This window comes from Pteropus vampyrus, unplaced genomic scaffold (assembly GCF_000151845.1).
Source record: "Pteropus vampyrus isolate Shadow unplaced genomic scaffold, Pvam_2.0 Scaffold443, whole genome shotgun sequence".
In the NCBI taxonomy this organism is placed as follows: Eukaryota; Metazoa; Chordata; class Mammalia; order Chiroptera; family Pteropodidae; genus Pteropus; species Pteropus vampyrus.
In genome coordinates this window covers 92,149-100,373 of record NW_011889224.1, presented here as the reverse complement: position 1 = coordinate 100,373, position 8,225 = coordinate 92,149, and the positions used below count along the sequence as shown (strand labels likewise).

General features: G+C 35.5%; 1 pseudogene; it reads left to right on the top strand.

The window, feature by feature from the left end:
- Window positions 1–3,483: 3,483 nt before the first annotated feature.
- LOC105306521 lies at window positions 3,484–4,557 on the top strand (annotated as a pseudogene).
- The last annotated feature ends 3,668 nt before the right edge of the window (window positions 4,558–8,225 follow it).

Below are 8,225 nucleotides of genomic sequence, written 5' to 3'. Positions count from 1 at the left end.
CCATCTATGAGATCTGCCTGAAATCTCATGAAGGCATGACAAAAGATCATTTGTTAGAGATCATTTGGAGGCCGTGATCGAAGAAAAGATAACATATCATTTCACACACCACACAAGGCATTCCATAAGTGGTTAACATATATCTAAGAGTAATTGTTAAACACAAATGAATTGTGTAAAGAATCAAGTTGATAACTGACTCCATTATACACTAAAGTGAAGAGAGGTAGAAACTGTTATTAGATACATATTCATACATTGATTGTATGTTATCACTACCAACTGCTGCTCATTTATTGTTCAGAACAATATCTGGTTTCCTTGAGCTTCTAATCAAAAGAGATGAGAGTATACAACACTTCTCTCCTCTTGCTCTTGTTAACAGACTTCTGAGTTAGGGTACTGGGAGGACCATAGAGATCATTAACACATCTTTCTCCTACCTCTGTCATAAGGAGGACTGTCTCGCACTCTCAGTCATTTGGGAAATGGTTTATTTAGTGGACTTTTATTTTAGAAATGTCCTAGAAAAGTTCAAACATGAAAGCTGAGGATCAACTGTTGATATAGTGTGAAAACAGATAATGCAAGACAACCAAAGTTTGCCTCCAAATCCTGCCCTTGGTGTTAGAATAACCCCTGGGGAAACATGATTGCTGCCTAATCTTGATCTTTATCTGATGCAAATGCATTAATTCAAGATGGTTTTATGAGCAAGATAGGAAGCATCATATGTGTGCAAGAATTTTAGAGGCCTTTGGAAGACCCTCCAACTTATGTAACATCTTCGTTCATAGCAAGTTTTTCTTCTCAGAATAACCTCAAACGAACAGTATAAAATAATGCAGTGTCTTCTAATAAGTGTTGAAGGTTTAGCAAAAAAAAAAGAAAAAGAAAAGAAAAAGTAAAAAGAAAGAAAGTAGAAAAACACAAGACGATCTTTTTCTTATCAAAATAGACATTGATATTGCTTTTCTATATAGTTCATTATTTGGACATCTGCTTCCATTAGAACAGACTGCACTATCTTAAATGCTTTGAATTGACCACATGCTGCCCTGGTTTGTTTTCAAGGGCAAAATTCTTGCCTGCTAAAATACCACCTTTGCTATTAAAATTATCAATGAGTCTAGACTGTGGTTCTTAGAAAACTATGGTTTCAGAAACATCAAGTGGGTTAAATAATTTGGGAAATCAACAGGTAATTGCAAAACATTAACTTTAACCAATTAAGAGCTGGGAAAAAAAATTGGAAGATATCTAGCTCTTTGTTTTATAAATGAATTTATTGAGATTAGGATTTGTCCAGATTCTTCTTGGAATGAGTTCCACGCCTCCCACCCTACTCCCACTTCCAGACCACAAGAAGCTAGGCTTTCATCTCTGTCTTTTATTCTCTATCTCTCTTTCTTGCCGACATAATATTTATTTGCACTGCTTCCATTTGCTGACAAAGATCTGAAAACCCTAGCAATTGGTCCATTCATTCTCATTTATTTTTTCCTAGAGTATATTATGTCATTAATTTCCAAATATTAAAGTAGCATTTTTGTCTTAAACTTTTTATTGGAAAATTTTTGTCTACACTTTCCTGTCTGGCTGATTATTTCACTATCACAAACTACTGTCTTTCACCTTTATAATACTATTCTACTATGTATTCATATAACCATTTCACTGTGAACTTGTCTAAAGTTTTTTCTCCTCCTCAAGATTAAGAGCTCCATAAGGCTAAGGATCAATCTCTTTGTTTAATTACTTTGCAACCAACTTCTGGCATTCAATCAATATGTATCAAATAGAAATATTCATTAATGAATAAATCTCAGAATAATGGAGGGAATACAAAGTTATTTCTTTACCAAAACTGAGAAATGTTATATGATGCTTTTTTATTGCCTAGAATAACAGTTCTCAGTTGGGCAGGCTATTGAGACATTTGTGCCCAGAGGACATTTGTCGATGTCTAGAGACATTTTTGGTTTTCACATTTGGGGAGATTTTATTGGCATCTACTGGCATCTAGTAGTAGGGATCCTGCTAAAAGCCTGCCAATGTACAGGACAGATCTTCATAGCAAGAAGTTCTCTAAACTCAAATGTTCATAGTGCTGAATTTGAAAAAGCCTGGCCTAGACCTTTGTCTATATGAGCGCTGACACTAAGAAATTAGGCTCTCAAAAGTATTAGCAGGAATCTAAAATATTGTTCATTTCACAGTGTGAAATTTCTTGATTAGGAATCGTATGGCGAGATGGATTCATAATAATACCCATGGCACTCTTACACCTTGAAAAGCAAGTTCACAATGTTTCCAAGGTCAAAGCTCTGCAGTGGGAAGAGTCTGAGCCCTTCTTTAGGAAGTCTGAATAAGGCTTTTCCTTGCTTTGCAATGTTCCAGGATTCCAGGGATGGCAAATGACCAAGAAATGTGTTCCCATTTTACAGCTTCCTTCTCATTTTTTGATTTCTTTTAGCATTGGGAACGGGAAGTTCTATCACCTGGAACCACAAAGCAATGTGTAGTTTGACGGTTTCCTGCCCCTTTCTCACATTCAGGGACACACCTGGCAAATATTCTTCCAGTGAAAATGTCTTCAGAGGAGAAGTGACCTGTTTTCTACCAGCACCTCAAAAATTCTGGTGTGTATAAGCACCATGTTGTTTTCTAATGCTTTGGTGTAATATATTCCATGAATCTCAAGTAGTCCTCAATGTATGTTACCATTTTCTGTTTGTTGGTAACCACTGCAGATGCAAAAACATGATGCATAACAGGAGAGAACAAGCAAGTACTGACACTTACTGCTTGCACCCTACTGTATCTCTAACTAAAACCCAATAAGTTGGCCTGTCAATATTGAGAACAGTGGAACTGTTCAATTCTAAAAAGAAGAAAAACTTTGGCCCAAGAAATATAACAACTAACCTACTTTAACCTAAAGAGCTGTTTTGTGGAATAACTTTCTTGGCAATCGCTGTTAAAAATCATCTTTCAATTTCACACCTTGCACTACCAGGACTCCACGTAGGGATTTGTCCATTGTGGCGTCTGTTTAGGAGGAAGGACTGCATGCTTTAGGCAGGAACATAGTCAGACAACCCAGAAACAGAAGAGAGGTGATCCTTCAGCCTTCTAATTCCTTCCTAGATCAGTGCCTGTGGCAAAGAGGAATTCTGGAGGTAAAAAATAAAAACACATTTTTCACTAAAAGGAATTTGTATCAGATGAAGGAGAACAATCATTAGTTGAACCTCCAGTAAACTCGTAGCTATAATTTTTGTTGGATCGTATTTTGTTAAACATTTGAGATTTATAATAAAAACTGGTAAATTGAAGAAAAAATGAGTACTAATAGCTGATAATTTCCTCAGTCATCTTGGTGCATTTATGTTTTCTCCCCCAGGAATATTGAAGTTAGTATCTCATACTTCTCGTGATAATCAAGAAGGACCGAATTCTCCCAATGTAAAGAGAAGCGTCATGAGCAGCAACTCACTCCCAGCTGCAGCTGCGGAGCTGTGCTACGAAAAATGTGACCGGATCCTGTGTGAAAACGCCATACTCGCCCGGACCATCCTGGTTCTCTATGGACTGTTTGGCTTTGGGGCTGTGCTGGCCGTGTTTAGAAACCTCTTGGTGATGATTTTAGTCCTACATTTCAAGTAGCTGCACTCTCCAAGCAACTTTCTCATCGCCTCCCTGGCCTGCGCTGACTTCCTGGTGGGCATCACGGTGATGCCCTACGGCATGGTCAGGTCCGTGGAGAGCTGCTCGTACTTCAGGCAGAGTTTCTGTGCTTTCCACTCGTGCTGTGATGTGGCTTTTTGTTACTTTTCTGTCTTCCACTTGTGCTTCATCTCCATCGACAGGTACATTGCTGTTACTGACCCTCTGCTCTGTCCTACCAAGTTCACGGTGTCTGTGTCAGGAATTTCCATCAGCATCACCTGGATCCTGCCTATTGCATACAGAGGTGCCGTGTTCTACCCTGGCGCCTATGACGATGGGCTAGAAGAATTAGCTAGTGCCCTCAACTGCATAAGAGATTGTCAGACAGTTGTAAATCAAAACTGGGTGTTGATAGATTTTCTATTCTTCTTTATTCCAACCTTCGTTACAATCATTCTCTATAGTAATAATTTTTTTGTGGCTAGACAACAGGCTAAATGGTTTGAAAATACTGGTGGCAATACAGAATCATCATCAGATAGTTATACATCCAGAGTGGCCAAGAGAGAGATGAAAGCAGCTAAAACCCTGGGAATGACAGTGGTAGCATTTATGATTTCGTGGTTACCTTATAGTATTGACTCACTAATTGGTGCTTTTATGGGCTTCATAACCCCTGCCTATACTCATGAATTTTCCTGTTGCTGTGCTTATTAAAACTCAGCCAGGAACCCTCTAATTTATGCTTTATTTTACCTATGGTTTAGAAAAATCATAAAAGTTATTGTAAGTGGTGAGGTTTTCAAACACGGTTCATCCACGATGAATTTGTTCTTTGAACAAATGATTGAGATAGTTAAAGATATCTTTACACTGTCCAAATGATATGAGTTTTTGAAAATCAAGTTATCAACTATTATTATAAAGAAAAACATATTCTTCAACTTTAATAGGGTAAATCAATGTTTTTCAATTATATTAAAATGTGTACTTCCTTGTTACTTCCCCCAAAATACTTATTTGACTAATAAATGTTAAATTCTATTCATTAAGTGCTGCAAGGCTCCCCATACCCCACCCCTGCAGACACTTCCCTCCCTCTATTTTCTTTTTTATTCCACTGACCCTTCCCTTGCGAACCTAAAAACATCTTTGTTTTCTTTGATTTCTTTTCTTCTTTCCTTACAAAGTCTTCTACTCACTCTCAACTTGTCAAAAATCTCTCTGTGATTGACTTCATGGAGCTGTTGCTTTTTTTTTTTTTATTCCTTCGCTTGCTTTGCTTATTTTCCCCAGGGAAACTATTTGAGTAGCAGTCAATCTATTATGCTTAATGTCTGTATGGTCTGTGTCAGGAATTTGCTTCAGTATTTCATGTATCCTGCCCCTTGCATACAGGTGCCCATGAGGATGGAATGGAGGAATTAGTAAGTGCTCTCTGATCCACAGGTGGTGTCAGCTTGTAGTAAATCAAACTGAATATTGATAAAATCTCTATTATTTTCACATTTCTCTGTTAAGATGATTCAATATATTTTGTGGGGGGTGAGGTTGGAAAACATACTAAAAAGATTGAAACTACTAGTAGAAAATAGCTACATTATCAGAGAATTGTAAGACCATGGTACCTAAGAGAGAGAGAATAGCAGCTAGAACCTTGGGTTCACAGTTATTGATTTTGATCTCATGGTCACCACATGTATTTGATTCATACACTGATTGGTTTTTGGGTTTTATAATACCTTCTTATGTTTATGAGGTATTTTACTGGTTCAGTAATTCTAATTCTGCTCTAAATCATTTGATTGATGATTTATTTACCCTGTGTCTAGAAGAACAATAAAACTTAATAAGTGCCAAGTAATAAATGAGAGTTTATCAAACATAACTTAATTTGTAAATAAGCCTAAATTTCAAATTGATGTTTTGAAAGATTTGAAGTTAATATGGTTACATAATGGAAACTTCTCAATAATTCTGATATGAAATACAGTGCATGGTAATGATTCATTAAATTGGTGAGGAAAAATGGTACCTCAATTTCCACAGCATAATCTTTAAGCTTTCTCTTTCTTGGTGAATTGAACTTCTCTTAGCATTTGCTAGAAATGTATGTACTAAGAGTGGTGAACACAAAGCTCATAATTTGTAGTTTCCTCAATTCTGCGTACTTCCCTGCTCTGTCAGTTGTTAATTATTTTATCTTTGCAAGCCTCCCGTATCTTTCTTACCTTGCCTACCACGCTTACCTTTCTGTCATTTTCATAGGTTTCCTGATTTTGTGTTTCCTGTGACATTTTTGTATTCCTTGTCTTTTTGTGGACTTGGTAAATTTGCTTTCATTTTGAGCTCCTTATTTCTGAGCGTTGGTCTTTCTGGAGCTCCTAGAGGTCTCTGAGCCATATATACAAGCCATTTTGACTCAGGACAAGATTCATACTTTGTATGTTGTGGGCTTATTTTCTGATCATGGAAAGAACCAGCAGCAAATGGTAGAATTTTTGCAATAGAGATCGTCTCTTGAATGATTGTTTTCTTCTTCCATGAGGTGTGTTGTTCTACCTATCAGCATGATGGACTTCAATTTTCTGTCATTTTTTTTCTAGTAACACTACCCAATATTTATACATTGTCCATGATAAAAATTACAATGTATTGTAAGTTATGGGAAAAAGATGTATTTTTCAGAAATGTTGATGCGTCATTAATCTTGGGACACTATGTTGTTAAGCATCTTGCTTCATTCATTTTAGAAAACCAAAACTGATTTCTTTCAGATGTTAAAAAATAGAGAAAACATAGCTTTTGTAATTTTTCACTGGTATAATTATAACCGAAAACCCACTGAAATTCATGCACTCAATTTAAATATTTAAACTTCAATAGAAAATAGTCATTTTAAGGGGAAAAAAAAGACAAAGTTGGGAAAAATCATTGGCAGCATACATGATGAAAAAGAGTTAATAGATTTAAAAGTGTAAGCTTTTCACAAAATAGTAAGGAAGCAATAAATATTACACAAAACGGACGAATAGGCCATTTTTCAGAGGAAAATAACAAATGGCCAAAAAACACATTAAAATGCCAATAGTACAATAATTTTAAAATGTAATAGAGTTTTATATATCAAATTGGCAGATATTAGAAAGGTCAACAATACTCGATGTTAACTAGCGTCTGGGAAACTGAGCACTCCCCTGAGAGTTGAACACGCTCATATAGATCTAGGGAAAATATAATTTAGTTTCTCCTTTCTGGGATGGATTAAAATATTTGTATAAATATTTAAATCATACGTGTCGCGTGACTCTGTACTTCTATTTCCACCAAGTAATCCTAAGAAAAGAGCCAGGCAAGGAAGCAAACATGACTAAGACATTCATTGTAAACGCTTTAATTATTAACTGGAAAAAACCTACATCAATCTAGGATAAATTAAACAAATAATGTTCTACCGATGTAAGGGAATGTTATGAAGCCATTAAAAACTGAAAGAAAGTTTGTGTACATTGACATGGAAAAACAACCACAATATATTTTGTGACTAAAAACAACAAAACCAAAAATCTCTAGCCCAGATTGTAAAACAGTGTATGTAACTATGACCCCTATATATATATATATTTCAATATGCCTTTAAAACTCTAACTTTATATGTAATGTACAGTGTATATGTATGAAGTAATTTACTTTGTAGTTTATTTCTATTGTTTTAATATTTGTGATGATATATATACATTAAAATTGCTATTACCAAAAAACATCACTATTCTCATCTCAGCATTGAAGTTAGGTCTGTCCATGTGTCTCATTTTATTTTCACAGAATATCTTTGAGTGTATATAACTGAGACATTTTTTCTTATCTAATGAAGCAAAACTAGCTTCACTGGTATATTTTAGGGACTACATCTGAAAGTGATTGAAGTATCTTAGGAATTACATCTTAATGTTAAGTATTTTTAATGTAAATATTTGCAGCAGATCATTAAGATCCTCCAACTTTTCTTCTCTACTATTAATTATTTGCTATATCAGGAGCTATGGGAGGTATCAAGTCATTCTTTCACCTTCCGTTTGTATATTTTTCTAATCTTTATGTTATCTCTTTAAAAGTGATAAAGAGTTTCAGTCTATTAAGTAAATCACCTCCCAAGTGTATGGGAGTGTGAGATAGGACTCGTTAGGACAGACTGACGGACATTGCAGAAAGATGCCTTAATGATCTCTTGATCCTTCTAGTGGACAAACTCAGATGTTTGTTAATGAGAGCACGGAGAGAGAAGTGTTTTGTACTCTTGTCTCTTAGCATTAGAGGCAAGAGGCACCTGAACACAAAGCAGAGTCAAAGTGTTAAACTGTAAATGCACAGCAGATAGTAATGATCATACATAGTCAATACATTTAACTAATAGTCTAAGTAAATTTTCAAGTGATTGCATAACTGAGCCAGTTCTTATTTTAGTCCTCACATAATTCGATTGTGTTTAACAAGTATTTCTTAGAAATGTATGTTAACTACTTACAGAATATTTTTTTGCGGTGAGAAACAAC